General features: G+C 34.0%; 1 protein-coding gene and 1 long non-coding RNA gene across 9 annotated transcripts in view; both read right to left on the reverse strand.

Annotated features, from left to right (window-relative positions):
• The window catches only part of LOC123679837 (rap guanine nucleotide exchange factor 4), a 697,170-nt gene that overhangs the window by 665,830 nt on the left and 11,319 nt on the right, over positions 1-20,021 (reverse strand). The window lies entirely within an intron of this gene.
• Positions 13,098-14,530, reverse strand: LOC123679855. The gene is made up of 4 exons (XR_006747448.1): positions 14,146-14,530; positions 13,845-14,087; positions 13,676-13,747; positions 13,098-13,584 (listed from the first exon to the last, which is right to left on the reverse strand). It is a non-coding gene; the product is annotated as an uncharacterized LOC123679855 (long non-coding RNA).

Below are 20,021 nucleotides of genomic sequence, written 5' to 3' on the forward strand. Positions count from 1 at the left end.
GTATGAGAGCTATCCCCTTTCATTTTATAGGAATAAGAGTTTCTAATAATTCATTGATGGCTTTTTACTTTTCTGACTTCAATTCAGAAAATGTATATTTTGTTGAGATCACTCTGACATGCAAAATGCATATTATTTACAATTTATGAAACTTAAACTCCAGTTTCAAATAAATTTGGAATAGAAACTCAAGTATTCCCTAATTATTGGTGTGAATGGAATAAAAAATTTAAATATTTCATGAATGACATAAATCTCAAGCATCAGAGTGATTTCCAGAAGACGCATATTCAGCTGAGTAATGAATTGTTCCCGGTGACTGAATGATCCAAATGTCTACCAAGTGATGAAATGTGTAGTTTATTACTTAGCGCAACGTATTCGGGAATCTTTGGCTATTGCTGACGGTATTAAAACATTTTTAACACATTGAAGGTCATATCACATACGAGGATTTTTATTCGAATAAACATCCGATTTTTGAAATGCTCGGTTATCGAATAACCGATTATTGAAAACATCCGATTATGCCCAACACTACAATTCCCTCAAAACAGAATTTCATCATCAATTCGAAAAGTCAAAAATTCTTCAGGAACTCATTCAACGGACCCAGGTTTTCGCAATACCGAACTCCATCATGAGGCGAACTTACCACCGTTGAAGAAATTTCTGCAGTTCCAAAAATCTTGGTAAATACTTGAAACGATTAGTCAGAGAATCTTCCCCAAAAGTGCTGGTCAGGCAATATATCGGGTGTCCCAAACTCGATGGCCTATTAGACGTTTCTGGAAAACTAATCATCATTTTGAGCTGAAAATTTGCATATTGGGGTTTGAGACAATGATCTTTCTCCCCAAAATATTTTCAGATCTCTACAACTTCCGGTTATACCGGAAACAGACTACTACTTCCTTATTTCGAATGACACACCCAGTAAATTATTGCATCATTAGATAGCTTTTTTGATGGCAATTTCGGTAATATGCCATACCTTGGTAAAAATTCAACGGTTCATGAGTTATTGGGATTTTTATGAAAAAAAAGGTGGCGATGAGGACTCAAATTTTTTTGAATATTTCAGCAGAAAAAGCCTTTCTCGAAAAAAAATTGTTTTGTTTCGTTTACGCAAATACGTAGTATTATAAGACCGTTTTCGGCTTGGACCAAAAATGTACAGGGTGTTTATAAGAGGATCATGAACTTGGACAACTCAAATTCATCAAAACTCAAGATTTTCAAATTAGAACCTATATTTTTTATTATTTCAGTCGATTCTACGTACAAAAATAGTGGGGGTTACTTCAGCAAACCATATACCTAAAATGAATACTTCAAGAGTGATCAGGGAAGATTGGGAAGAACTTCAAATGAGGAAAAATCGCTGTTTATAACTGTCTGTTACTACTGTAAAACACAGAAAGAAAATAAAATTCGATGTTTGGATAACTAAATTTTACATTTCATGAATTTTAATTAATTTTTCGTTGGTATTGTTGAGAAATCCATAAACCAATACAATTTTCAATTACGAATAATTCATTACAATTCTTGATATGTCAAATTTAGTTATGGAAACAGCGAATTTTATTTTCTTTCTGTGTTTTACGGAAGTAACAGACAGTTATTCCCACAGTTATAAATAGCGGTTTTTCCTCATTTGAAGTTCTTCCCCGATAACTCTTGAAGTATTCATTTTAGGTATATGGTTTGCTGAAGTAACCCCCACTATTTTTGTACGTAGAATCGACTGAAATAATAAAAAATATAGGTTCTAATTTGAAAATCTTGAGTTTTGATGAATTTGAGTTGTCCAAGTTCATGATCCTCTTATAAACACCCTGTACATTTTGGTCCAAGCCGAAAACGGTCTTATAATACTACGTATTTGCGTAAACGAAACAAAACAAATTTTTTTCGACAAAGGCTTTTTCTGCTGAAATATTCAAAAAAATGTGAGTCCTCATCGCCACCTTATTTTTCATAAGAATCCCAATAACTCATGAACCGTTGAATTTTTACCAAGGTATGGCATATTGCCGAAATTGCCATCAAAAAAGCTATCTAATGATGCAATAATATACTGGGTGTGCCATTTGAAATGAGGAAGTAGTAGTCTGTTTCCGGTATAACCGGAAGTTGTAGAGATCTGAAAATATTTTAGGGAGAAAGATCATTGTCTCAAACCCCAATGTGCAAATTTTCAGCTCAAAATTATGATTAGTTTTCCAGAAACGTCTAATAGGCCATCGAGTTTGGGACACCCGATATAATTTCAAAAAGCATTCGAAAGGTGACAGGTCAATCCAATTGCCGCCATCTCAGATCGGGATAACTTGTATATTCCAAACAACAGGTTAGTTTTATTTGCTAGAGTTCCACACTAGGTATTCAACATTGGAGTAAGTAGTTCGTAGATGAGAATTAGGTACTCCTCTAACAAAAAAAAAGCTTCGCCTAAATTTCTTGTGGAAATTGAATATCAAAATTGATCCACAGCCATTGTTGAAATCGACAATAATAAATGTATAATAATAAATGTATAATCTCTTCGTTGTTGTCGTACTTTTTTCTTATTCTATCCGAAATTATAATTTCGAATCAGCCGTTCCGTTCGATCAGCAAGTCCTGACATTTTCACAGTCCAAGGCAGCTTCAAACGATACCAGTAAAAAAATATTAACTCTCATTAGCACTAATTTCTCCCACATACCACATTAACTGATTCTACTCATACAAAACATAAAATCTGCCAATTGAACTCCACATTATGAGTTTTTCTGTCCAAACCCAAAGGAAAGTTTGAACACCTTTTGAATAATAACAGTAACAACATGTTACATAATAACATGTGACTGTTGAATTTGGTTGATATTGATAATATGGAAAAATCACCAGAATGTTCATGCCAAATTTCAGAAGGTCGCATAGGTGCATGAATGAACGAATGATTAAAATCTCAGGACTTGAACTCACATTTGTGTTGATTGTTTTTTTTTTGTTATGAAACATAATTCGTTTACTTCACAGCAACTTCTCTAGATGAAATTTATTCAAACAACTAGCTTGGCTGCATACAATATTCAAGTAATATTGCGGTTTTGCAACTTCGAAACTTTTAACCTTACTTTTCAAGTTTCAACTACCATTATCAAATCAGTCAGTATCAAATTTTCTTCAAACTTAGTTGAATGGTCGTTTGAAGAATTCCGGAAATTCATTGAAATGACTACATTCACAAGTTTCATTATTTCAATAATAATAATAATTGTTGATTATGAAAATAGTGAAGAAGTGGAAACGATTTCATATACCTAATTTCTTATCAAACACTTTTTCCAAAAGATCAAAGGCGCTACATTTCCTAACATATCCGGAAAAAACTAGCCAATATTCAAGAGAATTTTGGACAAATCAATAAACTGAATCAGAATAAAAATAATATGAACGAGTGAGGATCTATTGTCGACAGCCCTAACATGTCTAGTAGTAAATTCCTTACGAATTCTAACGGAAAATCCTTTAAGGATATGGTAGAGTGCATAAGATGAAAGAACCCTATATATCCAGACGAATATAATTGCAATTGCTAGAATTTGTAGAATGAGTAGCGAAAAAAGAAGGTTTTGAATCATATCGAGTTTATCGGCATGATTTGATACGTATTTCGAGAATTAAAAACATAATTTTTGCAGATCCAGCTTCCTGGTTTACTTACGATATATGTGTGATTGGTCGGGAAGGTGAGGTATTTTTCAATTAATTATACATGAAAATATTTATTATTTCAACAATACAATGATAATTCAAATTGTCCTCTAGGCAATAAATTAAATGCATAAATATATAAATTTTCGAAATTTTAAGCGGTTTTTCAATTGGCTGTATTTTCGATAACAATGGTCGTATCTCAATTCGAAAAAAAACTTTTTGAAGCTTGAAGTTTGTAGTTTAGAGATCTCATGATGAAAAAATTTTTCAAGCAACGTGTACCGCTCAATCCTAATGAATACAGTGTTTAAAATTTCCGCGAAATTTTTTCAGTTTTTATTTTTGGCCTACAGATTTGGATTTTTTTCCAACTTAACCACTATATGGATGACATAACTTGTTTATTCAGCTTCAATATCCTTTTTTCGAAATTTCGATGAGAGCATTTCTCTCTGAAAAGGACCTTTTTGTCTTCAACCATCAATATCTCACCAATAAATGTTTGCACAGAAAATTTAGGGGATGTTTTGAAATCCTGAATGAATTCTCTACAAGAATTACCTTTGTTATTCTCGGAAAAAAATTATCTTCGTTCTCTACATCAATTTGAAAAGTTGATAAAAAAAGCGCTTTTGGAAGCTTTTTGGATAATCAAGCGCTGAATTGAAAATATCGAAAAAACCATCAATGTTGATTGTGCGTTTTACAGTTCAATATCACCACAAAAATGCCAGAGAATTTCGATTCAATCCATGGAGCGGTTTTTTTGTTTCATCCGATCGAATTTTCAAAAAATGAAAGGATCACGATTTTCGATTCAAATTTTATCAATTGTTTATCAACTTTTCAAATTAATGTAGAGAACGAAGAGAATTTTTTTCCGAGAATACCAAAGCTAATTCTTGTAGAGAAATCATTCAAGATTTCAAAACATCCCCTAAATTTTCTGTGCAATCATTGATTGGTGAGATATTGATGGTTAAAGACAAAAAGGTCCTTTTTCAATTCAAAGTTCGATATTTCAGAGAGAAATGCTCGTATCGAAATTTCTGAAAAAGGATATTGAAGCTGAATAAACAAGTTATGTCATCCATATAATGGTTAAGTTGGAAAAAACTTTTCCAAGTCTGTAGGCCAAAAATAAAAACTGAAAAAATTCGCAGAAATTTTAGACACTGTATTCATTAGGATTGAGCGGTACACGTTGCTTGAAAAATGTTTTCATCATGAGATCTCTAAACTATAAACTTCAAGCTTCAAAAAATTTTTTTTTAAATTGAGATACGACCATTGTTTTCGAAAATACAGCCATTTGAAAAACCGCTAAAAATTTCGAATTTCGAATATTTTGATCCTTTAATTTATTCCACTAGTATACATATATTGAAGAATACAAAGGAAGTGGTCCATACTAAAGCAGAAATCTAAGGTTCAAACTACATTGAAATGTTTATGAGCAAGATCAACATGTCAAGATTGTTTTGAGTTGTCTAGACTTATTAGTATATATAAGGTGAACGACCAAGGGTTCATCCTACCACCATTTTTATAAGCTTAGTAAGATATCTATTATGATAATTCATGCCGATGAGAATACTAGGGGAATAACACCTCCAACCTGACGGAGATTTTTTCCATAAAAAAAAATTGTTGCAATAATTAGTCAAATAATTAGTCGAACATATGTATGACCATACTCAGACTTCTTTTCAAATTCGCTAAAAGCTCATTCAGCTTTGGTTGAATATAAATGATAATCACCAAAATTGTCTATGATGATGTTCAAGTTGAGTGAAACTGTCTTCAAATCAATTTGCATATTTGTTATTTTCGAAGTTTTCAGGGCAGTAGTACCAGTGTGAATTGCGTAGTTTGGTTGAAGTGGGGCATGCCTGTCTGTTTGAAAACATAATCATTGGTTAACTGGTGTTAATGAAACATTTGTACAGGGTGTTACAAATTTGATGCTCACTGAAATCATCCGGAGAACTATAAGACAGGGAATTATGCCTAGTATAGACAACCCTGAGTTATTGCTCTCTGACTGTGCTTTCGCTTCCAACCGGAGTTTAGTCGGTTCTTATCCTATCCTCGAGTCAAAACTGATAAAGTTTCGTTTGACTCTCACCAGGAAGTTTCGGTAATGTAAATGCAACTCTATATCGCCATATCGAATAACTTAGGAATACCACGTTAATACTTAATAGATCTGATATTGAAAAGATGAGAGTCGCTTCCGTACATATGAATATTTGTGGCCTCATTGGTTACAGATATATCTAAATTATTCAATGATGACTTTTTGACAGAGATGGTAAGATAATCAAACTTTGCCAAAAAAAAATACTTGTTGACTTTTGTTGTTTGTAATTGGGATAGGGATAAAAATAAATATTAATTATACCCACGAGGAGAGTTCCCAATTAGGAGATATAAAACAAAATAAGCATTTCATACACAAGAAAAAGACATCCTAGAAATAAAAAACTCGAAATTTTCTACAACTATAAAAATTAACAACAAAACGATAATTATAAAAACCCATCGAACCTTATTAGAACTCTCAGAAAACCAATACACAGGTGCCCATCGAAGTATGTTGGACCGACGAGTAGACAGGCCAAACGCCAGCGGATGCCTGGTCACCACTCTCGGCACCAGGGTCTGACGTGTAAGGAAAGTTGAAATTCCCATTTTCTGCATGATACCCGAAAGATCAGCACCACGCTCAGGATACGAAATGATACACTTATTTGAGAAATGATGCTTTATATTCATGAATGACGTTAAATCCAAGGCATATTTCTTCGTTGAAGGCGAAATATATGAAAAGAAATGGGATATATCAGGAAGTGCTTTTGTAAGCTCTTCCAGGTATTGGTTTAGACTTATGATGTATCTGAGAAGATTTGGCGAAAAACACTGTGTTATTGATGTTATAGTATTAGATATTTTATTTAGCTAATGACAAACGTTAGAAGTGTCAGCTGTTCATCTAACAATTGCTTTAATTGTAAATCGAAAATAGCGATCAGGTTGTTGAAATAGTATTTTCCCAATGTTAGTCACAGAAGGGTTTATTATATGGTTGATTGTGCAGTTCGGATTTGATTTTTCAGATGGGATATGAAATGCTTGTCGTTCGCCTTCACTCTGTTCATCCGTGTCATCGTCATCTCCATTACTCATAATGGTGTTTCGAATGTTGATCCAATACCATTGATAATACCTATTTTGTCTCTCGATTGGGATCGAAGGATTGATCCTTCAAGATCTGGACTTTCTCAAAAATGCTAGAAAGTAATGATACTTTTCGAAGTTTTACATAGGGACAATTTTGAAATAGAAGGATGGAGGCGTATTTCGCAGGTACGCGTCAAATTAAAATTAACCGAGTTTAGTGTTCGAATAAATCAAGATCAGAGTAGGAAACCAGTTTCCATAATGCTCCGCAAAAGTTAATTGAGCCGAGGTAATCGAAGAAAATGCCAGGCGATGCCGACGGTTGGATTAAAGTAAAATTTAATGAGTCGTCTAAATGATCATTCACTTGAGATATTATTGTCCTGGAATAGAAGCCAATTTTAGATGCTTATTATGAACTTCGACCGCTCTTCTTTTCATTTTAATGGTAGAGTTCACCAAATAATTAATTTCAATAATTTCTCACTGTCCTGAATAAATTGGATTTTGTTTTTCAGGAGTATTAGATAGTTCTTGTCCGTTTTCTAGGTAAACCATATTCCCTATTTTGTAAATAACATTTTTAAACTTCTTATCGTATATAACTGAGATGGCGAGATGTCCCGTTATGAACGGGAGTATCCCTTTTTCTGATTATTTGCCCCGAGACTCAGCACCGGGACCCAAAATTGTCCCGTTTTCGGAAATCACGCGGAAATCAAATTAATCAAACGTGTAATTTTCTTCATTTGACAACCTATTTCATTTTTCTTTCCACAAAATCCCTGAATACAAACAAACCAATTTCTGAGAGAATAGATTTATTGAAAACAGCAACCTCCTAAATTCAACTGTTTTCAAACTATAAGAGAAAATTGGAAATAGGTGTAAAATGAAAAGTTCTAATATTATTGGTGCTATCAACATGAAACAAAAACATCCGTGAGGCACTTTGTTCAGTAGAATCCACTAGTGTAAAAATTTATTTTTTTATTGCCATTAGTTTTAAAGTTATCATACAAACTTGTGCTGTTTCAAATGTAGACATAACAATTTACATAACAAATGAAATCACTTTTTTTTTTTCAATAATATATAACGATAATAATAATTTTTTTATCAAACTATAAAAATCATCAAAATTTACAGTTTTCCAAGGCAAATCAACCTAGTGCCTATCTATAATAATCTGTGAACTTCGTTAGATTTTTTCTTCTGGTTACATTCAAAGAAGAACATTTATTAATTTGAAAATGTTAAAATGTTGAAAAAATAGTAATTTTTCGGCAACCGTCCGGGAAGTGAGCACTTCCCGGACGCTTTTTCTCCGAGAAAGTAGCATTTCCCGGCCTAGTCCGGAAAGTACGAATCACGTCATTCGTGTCATTGTGAATATGAAAATCTTGGTAGGTATATTTTTAATAAATGCAGTTGATCATTACCATAGCAACCGAGATAACGGCTGACAGTTCATATGAAATTAGTTGTCAAAAATTTGCATGTTTTTTGATCACGATCGCAATAAAATATGACAAGCAGCAGCGATAGTGTTATTCTACACGTTTGCCGAAAAAATATTGTACGCAACACGCCGGGAAATGCTACTTTCTCAGAGAAAAAGCGTTGCCGAAAATAGTAATTTTTCGGCAACCGTCCGGGAAGTGCTCACTTCCCGGACGCTTCTTCTCTGAGAAAGTAGCATTTCCCGGCCTAGTCCGGAAAGTACGTACTTCCCGGACTAGGCCGGAAAAGAATCATAGAATCCATAGCAACCGAGATAACGGCTGACAGTTCATATGAAATTAGTTGTCAAAAATTTGCATGTTTTTTTATCGCAATCGCAATAAAATATGGAAAGCAGCAGCGAAAAAATATTGTACGCAACACGTCCGAAAATGGTTTTTTTGGACTCACAGACTTCCAGGACTCGCTTACGCTCGTCCTAGAATTTTGTCTATTCGTCCAAAAAAACCATATTTTCCGGACTTGTTACGTAAAAAAAATTTACGTAACAAGTCCGGAAAATAGGGTTTTTTTTTACGAATAGACAAAATTACAGGACGAGCGTAAGCTAGTCCTGGAAGTCTGTAAGTCCAAAAAAACCATTTTCGGGCGTGTTGCGTACAATATTTTTTCGGCAACCATGTTCATTTTCAACACTATCGCAGCTGCTTTCCATATTTTATTGTGATTGCGATCATCAAACATGTAAATTTTTGACAACTAATTTCATATGAACTGTCAGCCGTTATCTCGGTTGCTATGGATTCTATGAAAGTACGTACTTCCCGGACTAGGCCGGGAAATGCTACTTTCTCAGAGAAAAAGCGTCCCGGAAGTGAGCACTTCCCGGACGGTTGCCGAAAAAAAATTTTTTTATTAGCGGCATTGAGTAGTATAGTCATTAGCCATGCCTGTTTTAGATTATGAAACAGTAGTGTTTTATTTTAATTCATTAGTATATTATTTTAGTCATCTAAAGTTTACAGATTCTTATAGATAGACACTAGTTTGATTTTCCATGTGAAACTGAAATTTCAGATGATTTTAGTAGTTTAATGAGATATTTATACGGTCACCGATCCAACTCCAAACCACGCTCGACTCTGCTTGGCTTCAGTGTTTCTAACGTGAACTGACAATTTCAGCGTGTTATGAGCGACTTTGCTGGACTAGATGTTTTTGAAATCTCATAATATGATATTTCGAATAATACCACATGAGGTCATATTGTTCTAATGTTTCAAATGTTTGCGATAAAAACAACTCTGAAATGTTTCAAAATAAATAATTCTAAGATATTTCTCAAATGTAACGATATAATGAACGTTTCAAATATTAAATATTGAAATAATTTTGAAATGATTCGAAGGTGTCGCTGAAATGTAAGAATCTAATGTTCTGAATATTTCCATTTAAAAGTCATTTTGAAACGTTTTAAATGTTAACGAAAAGTTATTTTTAAATGTTTTCGAAAGCATACTTTCAAATATCTCATGTTTACTGGATTGGATGTCCAGAATAGGTACATTAAACATCCAATGGACGATCACTGGACATCCAGAACACCATTTTGAAAGCACAATTCAAGTCCAATGGGTGTATATTGTACTCATTCTGTATGAATGTTCACTGATAGTTGTGCAAAACTAACTGGGAGGATGAGGACCCAAGGCTTTGTGCTTGCGTAGAAACCCCAGTCATAAATGTTAATTACGCTATCAAATATTCGAATATGGGAAGCATATAACTATAACATTAATTATAACATTAATATTGTACCTGAATTGATGTTCACTGGACGTACGTTCGAACAACCAATGGACGTCAACAATTGTACGTACAATGGAGATCCATTCAATATTCATTAATGTTTGGACTTGAAATGGTCGTAAAATGGACGTTCAAAGGATGTCGTGTACTGTATGGGTAAAGAAGATACCTGTCTTCATGCAACTTTCAGATAAAATACACTCTTGAGGCTTTTGCGGATTCTTTAAGATTAAAGAGAATATTTGTTCGCATCTAGGGAGTATAGGCATTGATGGCATGATTCTTAGGGTGATACTTGAAACAGTTATGAGGTATTACTATAGCTTAGGTACATAGAAATCGTGTAACCATTGTGAAAATCAATGTATCGTTTGTGTAGTTGAGTTGTGCATGCATAGATATAATGAAATCATCTGCTATTAGCCTTGCCCACTCGAATGCACCATTATCGGGAACAATATTGAATTTGAAAGTTTCCTCGTTCAGCATAGGAAAGCCTAAAATACAAGTTTCTAGTGAGGTCAGGCGGTTAAATTCATTTGTGTTTAGTCCATGTAGTCCGATTCAATCAGAATCATTTACTGGCGTATTCCAGCGAGAGAATATTTCTTAGTTATACTCATGCTGGCACTAGTATCTAGTATAAATGAGCTTTTTTCGTCCGGTCAAATTTAGATGCAAATATGTGCATACTTTTATAAATTTGAAATGAGCTATTCTATCTCCATTAGGACTTATTGATTATGGTAATTTGGTGCTCTTGTCGCGGCCTTAAATTGAGGGGGTGAGTTTCTTCTCCAGTGAAATGGATTCGAATCTCGTGTCCGGAGTTAAATTCAGGAGGTGAGTTTCTTCTCGATTGATGATGATTTATTTCTTTAGAATCCCTTGATAGTGAATTGTAATTTTTACGTGTCCTTCGTTCGTTAGTGTTAGATTTTTACAATATTATCACGTATCTAGCGTTCGCGATACTTTGTTGGTTCTAGCTTGTACGATTTTGTGAAAAGGACTAGTAGGATGAATTTGAATTGTAATTTGAAGCCATTTTCCTGTTGTTCTTGGGATTATTTCTGAGACGTACCGTAAAACCTGCCAACTTTGCCTAGGTGCAAATCGTTTTTTGTCTTTATTTTCCTTATTATCTATTTTTTCATGATTATTTTTTCGTCTAATGATGTCCCTCTATTCTCGAAATAGCTTCAAGTAGCTGGCTTCTTCCAGGTATAGCCTCAATGTAAAAAAAAAATAAATATATGGTGGGCAAAGTTGTCAGCAGATCTTTCAACATTACCCACACATTCGAAAAACGTAGATAATCAATTTTGAACACCCAATTTAATAACTTTGCCCACCATTCATTGATCAGAAGGATGCTTGGGTGCTATGAATGTGAAAAAAATCCATATAAATTAATTATTAAAATTTATTTCCAAAAAATTCTAACAAAATAAACATTGCTTCTTCAACTCATTTTAGTTTAATAATCTAGCTAGAAGTTGAGGAAAAACACTTTTTTCTACGCAGTTAACAGATGGCTGTTTCAATTTGATATCTGTAAGTATTGATCTCCATGCCTGTTTAAAAAGTCTGAAAAGACTGACGTCAAGAGGTTGAGTCAATTGCGTCGAATTAGGCGGGAGTAAAACGAATCTTATGTTGAGCCTTTGGCATAATTGAATTATATAAATGTTGATGTGTGATGATAAGTTATCACCGATGAGCACTTTTACTTCTTTATCTTTTTTTGCCCAAGGAACAATTATTTCGTTGAACCAGTCTTGGAACGTTGATGAATCGAACCACCCTGACTTGCTCCTATTGTAGACTGTTCGATCATATAGACGTTCTGATTTATACACAACATACAAAGGCAACATTTCACCAGATGCAGTTGCGGCAAACATTAGTGAAACAGCAATTTTTGTCGAATTCATAAATCGTTCTGGGTATTTGGTCCCTCTCCTAAAAATGCACCTCTGAGTTCCGGGATTGTCGCTTGGGTTCGTCTCGTCGTAATTGATAATGTTTTCAGGCTTGACCCCATTGAGACTTTTCTCTAGCCGTTTAAAATATTCTTCCATTTCTTCATCAGTTTTTTCTGCTCTAGAGCGTTTTAAATTTTGGCAGTGTCTTTTTGTTAAGAGATGCCGATGTCTGTTGATAAACCCAAACTTTGCCAGGCATATTATCTGAGAAGATCGGGTTTCGAACTCCTCTGGAGTTTAAATAATTTTTGATCAGCATTCTGACATCCAATGATGTTAAAGGGGAACCGTACTCAGCACATGCGATGATAACATCTACGAAGTGGCGTTCCTCAGTCGCTGTAAGTGCTGTGGGGCGACCCACATTCTCAGTGTGCTTTTTTTTAATTTTATTCAGAATTGTTTTTCTGGGAACTTTGAATCTAATTTCAGCTTCCCTCGAACTCATATGCCGATTCTTGACAGCAGAAATAGCTTGTGAGAGATTTTCTTCAGAGTAGTTTTTGTAGTGGCGAGCGCCAAGAACCCTTCTGCTAGGTCGTGGCATACTGCAAAGAAAGACGTTGAAAAATGAATTTATAGTTTCATCACTCATTTCATGTTCTCATGAAACCATTCACTATCAATCAAAAAAAAAATAATAAAGAATGAAAATACAATGCTTCAGGTGGCAACTTTGCCCATTCTGATAATTCAGCACGCTATAAAAACTATTAGATTGAGCTGTAAATCGAAATATCCCTGTTGGTCACAAAGCATCAAAGCATATCAAGTCAAAATTTCATCTGAATCTTTCTACAAATAATAATTGTCTGAACCTTAGCTTTTGGGCTTCGGAATTGACGAAAAAGATGATAATTTTCCCTACCTGATGTTCGAGCCTGACACGTTCGAGCAGTGGTTGCAGGAGCACTGAACCAAAGATTAGGGAGAGAAAGATAGGAAACGCTGTACTAACTCTAGTGCTAAATAGCGACCCACTTTTAGGTTCGCCGTTTACAACTGAAACAACAGATGGCGCTGAAATCATCTAACGAAAAGGAAATCTATATCTGGCGCGAATTTCAAATCTTCACAGTATTCCACATTCACTAGTAGCTTCTATTTTTTATACCATATTATAATATTAACATATTAAGAGATTATTTAAATAAAAATGCATTGTCAAATTAGTGGAATTTTTAATTCAATTAAATAAACATAATAAAATGTACAGAAGAATATATACATAAAAATAAGTAATTAAATATCTTAAATGTGAATCATTATTCATTGCAGAGATTTCGGAGTTTTTAATTTTTTGTATTGATTTTAGCCTTCATTCTTTTAATTCTCTGGTTGGTTAAGGGGCTCTGCTTACTACCACTACGTTTGGGGTTAGCCGAACTACTAGTTGCTTCTATAAAACCTTCTGATTCCAGTGTAACATCTAGAAAAACGAAAAATAATTTCATCTTATTGCATTTATCACTAATTTGAATTGATAATTTCAATCAACAACTTCAAGTAAATAGACTTACAAATATGATTTGCATTCATGTGTCCTCTTTTGAAAAATTTTCATTTGAGTTGACAGCAAAAGCAGAATCTTTCTACAAAAAAAAAATTCAATGTCACTCAGTTTTCAATTCCTTTGTGTAATATTTAATCTATACATTTGTGATTCAATTAATAACAGGAAAAACTCACCAATATTAGATAGAGGTACGTTTTGATCCGTTTGAACAGTTTCTTCATGGATGATCATCTCAGACTCTGATTCAGGAAGAACATCTGATTTAGGTCCATTCACATGAGGAATACTTCCACGCCAAAGCAATGTCCGTGAATTTGAACTGGTTTTCTGTAAAATGCTCACTACACATTCTATAGTCTTTCGAAGCACCCAGGTCAAGATCTTTGCGTCCAGAGAATTCGATCCATCTTTTGGCACTGAATAATAATAGAAATTAGATGATTTTGTAATATTGAATTGACTACTTAAACTTACATTTTCATGTCCTTCGGTAATGTAAAAAACGCGAGCTTTGGGTTTTTATTTTTATTGTTCGGACAGTTTAATACCAAACAATATGAACCACGACTCATCTTGACAAGAACAGCAAATTAATATTAATCTTTGATGAACAGTTCGATAATACGTGAGCTTAATAACCACAACAATACTATAACGTCTTTGTAATATGCCACAAGACAGCACCCAAAGACTAGAGATACACAGCACGTTTACAAACAAAGATTTTTAACCCAAAAGATGTTTAGACTTCAGAAATGTGATTCTAACCTTTTTTGACAAAAACGTCAAAAACAACCAATTTTGTTTACAACTGAAACACCAGACGTCGCTGGCGTCGTCTTGGTCGCTTCGTTTCCTATCTTTCTCTCCCTAATCTTTCCACTGAACATTGCCGCCAATTCCTAGGAACGCCTAGACGTACCATACAACGTTCTAACAGTGTTGCCGTGCTTTAAAAATGAAAGTGAATATGACCTTGCAAGTGGGCAAAGTTGTAGTCGCAGGAAAAGTTGGCAGGATTTACGGTATAGCATCTTCTTAAGTTTTGAGGTCACGTGAACGTACTGTGTGAGAGCTATTTACCTATTCAAACCCATAAGAAATACATTTTGCGCTGGAGTTCGTAGCGTTTTCGTACAAAATTCAGATTTATTATGGACCATGGAAAAACAGTTCAATGCACAACAGTTTCCTACACGATTAGTGAATAATACATCATTTTCCTTCAGATTTTATCTACATCAGTGTAACTTTAATAACTATTATGCTTGTGTTCACTAGGAGTAATGACATGGAGGGGTGGCGAGGAAGCAGTGGACAACTTCGAAAAACATTATGATATATCTATCACAATGTCTTTTGACGTTGTCCGCTGCCTACTCGCTAACCCTCTTTGTCATTACATTGGCCTTGTCTCTAATCTTTATAAATATAGACCTATATAGTGAAGAAATTATATTATTTTACATTCCTGTTTTAATTGGCCTGGTATGGTATTAATTATTCAAAATCAAACACTACTATTTAAATACCAATTTAAACTTTTACATCTTATATTATTCATTTACCAATTGTTACCACTTGAAATATACGAATAATAGGAATTATGAACTACCAAAACTTTGCAAAATTTGGCAAGCTTGCCACAACTCTAACTCTACAATTAAGACAAGATAATCTATTTTCACTTTTCACAAATTTCTAGATATACTTCTATACCTGGTTTCCAGCGTTGCCAGCGATCGCAGTGCTGTCTGGTGTTACTTGCTATTTTACGAAAAGGATATTATATTAAACTGCGATAACTATATAACCTCTTACTCTTACATGGTAATCGCAAATTCGAGGTACGAAGGAAAATAAAAAATTCCTCGGATAATTTTAGGAAAAAATAAGTCCTATAAAATGGTGCCAGCTAACACTTTATTTTCGTTCCTTGTAGTTCCACTTTTTTGTATAATATTAATATATCAATTTAATGAAACTTTATAATCTTCGCTACAGATGGGGTAAGAAAGTATCAAAACTTATAAATAATTTATTCATCATAGCTCACTAATATGATCTTTATATTAATTTGAATTTTCCTGGGGATTACTAGAGAATTGTTCAAAATATTATTCTCGATATCAGTAGCATATACAACAAAACTACATAAGAAACCAAAAAGTGTAATACTAGACTAAAGTTCCTGCCAGTGGTCCACCAAAAAATAGTTTTGAAGAAAGGAAGCGGGCACATTGGGCACAGAAAGAATTACACCCTGTAGATTTGCATTCAGAATTAGCATATCACATGAAAGGAATCTTCATAATGGAATATCTATTTATTTATTTTCATTATTATTTTTCTATATCAAATTTCAGTTGAATATCTTCTGAAGGAAAGGTGTCATGTGAGAAAAATACTTGAAAATAAATCAAACTTTGACACCTTGTACCTTCAAATCGAAGAGTTAGCAGGCCCTTGTGTGTAGGATTTTTTTGTTTTGAAATGATGAATCTGACATTTTTTTTTGTATCTTCAATAGGAAGAGTAGGAGTACCCTGTATTGTACGATTGAATTGATTCAGCCCATATTTTCGGATCAAAAAAATTTTAATTATAAACACATTTTTTTCAAGAGATTGTACCTCTTGCAGATTCTTTACAAGTAAGTCAGCCTAATTATTTATACCACTTTCGGATCAAAATTCGAAATATCAAGCATTTGGACGAAATTGCCATTACCCTAAAACAAACACACAAAAAAAACCAGAAATGATATAACGTAACAGTAAATAACAGTTTGTGATATGAGATAGTTTCGTTCGCACACAATGGAGAACATTATGTCAGACTCGTTCCTAGCCTTTTTTTCGAATTATCTTAATGGGATCAAGTGTTGTAATAAAATGAAAAGTGATCCAACATTTCGCAAACCACTATCGTTTGTTTGAACGAAAAAAAAATTGCTTGAAATTCCGATATTATCCCTTTTAGGGAAGAATTAACTACTGTAATATGTATACTATTAATGTTCTGTTGAATAACAATGTGGAAGTGAAAAAAAATTAAAGAAAAACTGAAATCGATGTGTCATCCTGATCCTGTAACGAATTACATGAAACCAGCAATATTTTCTGGCCAAGAATCAAAGAAACTGAAAGAAGAAAAAACAGAAATAAAAAACAAAAGATAAAAATAAATTAGAATATGAAAAAAGTTTAGTGTTTTGTAGTCGAAAGAATACAAACAGAATTAATCCATCCAAAAGCAAATCATCCACGCATTGTTATATACATATTGAGTGACATAATACCCACTTATCATTATACAAAATGGAATAGTACACTACAGAAAGCAAATTATAAAACACGTTCAAATAATCAATCCTTTAGCTGCAGTATATTTCTTGAATTTTTGGGAGAGTAAAACATCATATCTCCCTCATATAACCACCAATTTAAAGATGTCGCTCTTACTGAATCGTTATAAATCCTCTCATCATTAGTTTAAATTAGATAGACATAAACAATACCGCCTAGAAATATTCATGGATGGCAATCGAAAATTGAGTTTTCTACAGAATCGTTGCACTAATGAAGAGCATACCACTACAACAGGACATAATTCAATGAACAGCAGAACGCCATTTACATTCCAAGATTCAGTGTGATAAGATAAGACCTACTATAGTAGTCCTTTTGTATGTGTGTAGTTTAATGGAATTCTCCGTAATTTGTCTATTTCAGCTTTCAATCATCGACTCCTTGGAAGAGGCTCACTCTTTCATACTCTTCAAAACTTGCCTGACTAGCTAATTGTTGCCCTATTTTCGTAATAATCTACCCATCTGCGTTGTGGTTTACCTCAACTCCTCCTTGTTTCACGTGGTCTCCATTGTAGTGTCCGTACTGTCCATTTCTCTGGGTTCTGTCTAGGTATATGGCCTGTCCATATCCACTTGAGGCCAGCTATCTCCTCCATAACTGCCACTTTTAACATTTTTGCTCTCTAAATAGTTAGGTCATTGTGTCCATCTTGACAGGTGAAATACAGGAGTTAAATTTTTATTTTCAGGTTAATAGGAACCTCTGAATTTTGGTTTTCTTTTTATAGAGTGATATTGTGTCCCTGATAAATGTAGTGAATTACATTTTCTTGTTTCATTTTATCCTATTGCTACATCGAAGTTTTAGTGGGTCGTTTACTTGGATTTCTGAATGTTCTATTTCAGATATGCTTCCCGCTTCTATCGATGTCTGGTTTAGATCTTTCAACATTTAAGTCAATTCATCTGGGTCACCTGAAATAAGGACAATAGCGGCAGCGAAACGCAAATGAATAAGGAACGAACCGTCAATCTTGATTCCTTTTCTGTTCCATTGTAAGTTCTTGAACATACTCTCCAGGATCACAGTAAATAATTTCGGCGAGATAGTGCCGCCTTGCCTCCCTTCCCGTTGGATCTCGATAGTATTCGTTCTCAGACTGTCGTGAATTCGAACATGCATTTCTGCATTATCATAAATATCTCTCAGAACAGCTGTGTATCGGATATCGATTCTAGCATTGTCCATGGCTTCAAATATACATTGTGTTTCAATAGAGTCACAAGCTTTGTTGAAGTTTATGAAGGCCAGATGGATTGGAATTTTGTATTCTATCGCGATGTCTTAATTAAAATGCGATGATTGGTGGGACTACCTTCTTATAATGTTTATATAAGACAGATAACACAGACTTATCAGGCAATAATTAGCTCTATTTGTTATATCTCGTTTTTTGAAGAGGATCGCCACTTTTAATTTATACCATGTCTTCGGGATTTGTGATTGTAAAACGTTTTCTAGTGTTCTGCTTCCGTGTTTTAACATCTCTGCCGCAATAAAATCTTCACCTGGACTTTTGCCGTTTTTCGTCTTTTTAAGGCCTCTCTTATTTTCTATGTGGTTGTTTCTGGTATCTCTTCGGAATCGATATTTATTATATTACTCTGCATCCTGGATGCCAACTGTGGTCTTATAGTCGCACATAGCTCGGTGTAGATAATCTCAAAAACCTCAACAATTTCTTCAACACTAGTAACTCCTCTATTCTTTCTGTTCTTTAGTAAACTTATTATTTGTGTACTCGTCTGTTTCTTGTTCTATTGTTCTTTTTTCCTTCATCAGTCGGATCGTAGTCACATAATATCTCTTCTCTATTGTTTGAATGCTAGTTATGATATTTTCGTTTAATTGGTCTATGATCATGTATGGGATTTCATTTCTGTTTAGTCTTCCAATGAGCTCCTTTTGAAACAATGACTCATTTTCAATGATTTCTTTGTTTGTTGGAAATCGGTGTTTTTCACCAATTTATTTCGGAGTATTGAAGAGTTAATTTTCAAATGTGCTCTTTCTTTACGGTGATCGCTTCTATTGTAAAATTCATTCAATACTGAAACATCTTTGCAGATTGCTCGATTATTACCGATTATTAGTAAAGTCAATCTTTAACACTACCGTCTGGACTCCTCCAGGTCCATTTTCTTTGGGGAGGTTTCTTTATAGAATTCGTTGAAAAAGTATAGTTGTTCTGTTTCCTATGTTTTGTCATTAAAATCTATCACAAAAAAATGCGAGTTTTCTCTCTGTCTGTCTACTCTGATATCTTCATAGACTTGTTTGACGGCTTCATCTTCGGTGGTAGGTACTAATTGGTTTATACACATTTATGATTTCAATAGTGCATCGTTTGTTCAATTTCATTACGACATATAACTCGATCTGACATCGATTGGTATTTAACTAAGTATGTGATCTTTATTGATCTATTTATCATTCGTAATACGAGCTAGGAAAACCCAAGACCACTCATACAACATGTGCGGTAGGTGAAAACATCACATTGCAAATTATTGATTGATCTGAATATCACAAGAACCTGACAGAGCTACAGGGTGATTCACCGCGACGGTCTATCAGACGTTTATGGAGAACTAATCATCATCAAGTTTATGCTGAAAATTTGCGTACTGAGGTTTGATCTTTCCCCCTAAAAATATTTTCAGACTTCTACAACTTGCGCTCATACCGGAAACAGACTTCAACTTTCTTATTTTAAATGGTACACTTAACATATGCTCGCATGATTATAGCATATTTGATGAGAATTTCATCAATATGCCATAGTTTGGTATGCACTCAACGGTTCCTGAGATTTTCATAAAAAAATTGGTTGCGACGAGAACTCACAATATTTCTGCACAAAAATATTTTTAAGTTACTTATGCAAACCCTACACCTAAAATGAAAACTTAAAGAGTTATCGAGGAAAAACTTGAACTAAGGAAAAACCGCAATTCCTAACTGAGTGAAGTGGTC

This window comes from Harmonia axyridis, chromosome 5 (genome assembly GCF_914767665.1).
Source record: "Harmonia axyridis chromosome 5, icHarAxyr1.1, whole genome shotgun sequence".
Classification (NCBI taxonomy): Eukaryota; Metazoa; Arthropoda; class Insecta; order Coleoptera; family Coccinellidae; genus Harmonia; species Harmonia axyridis.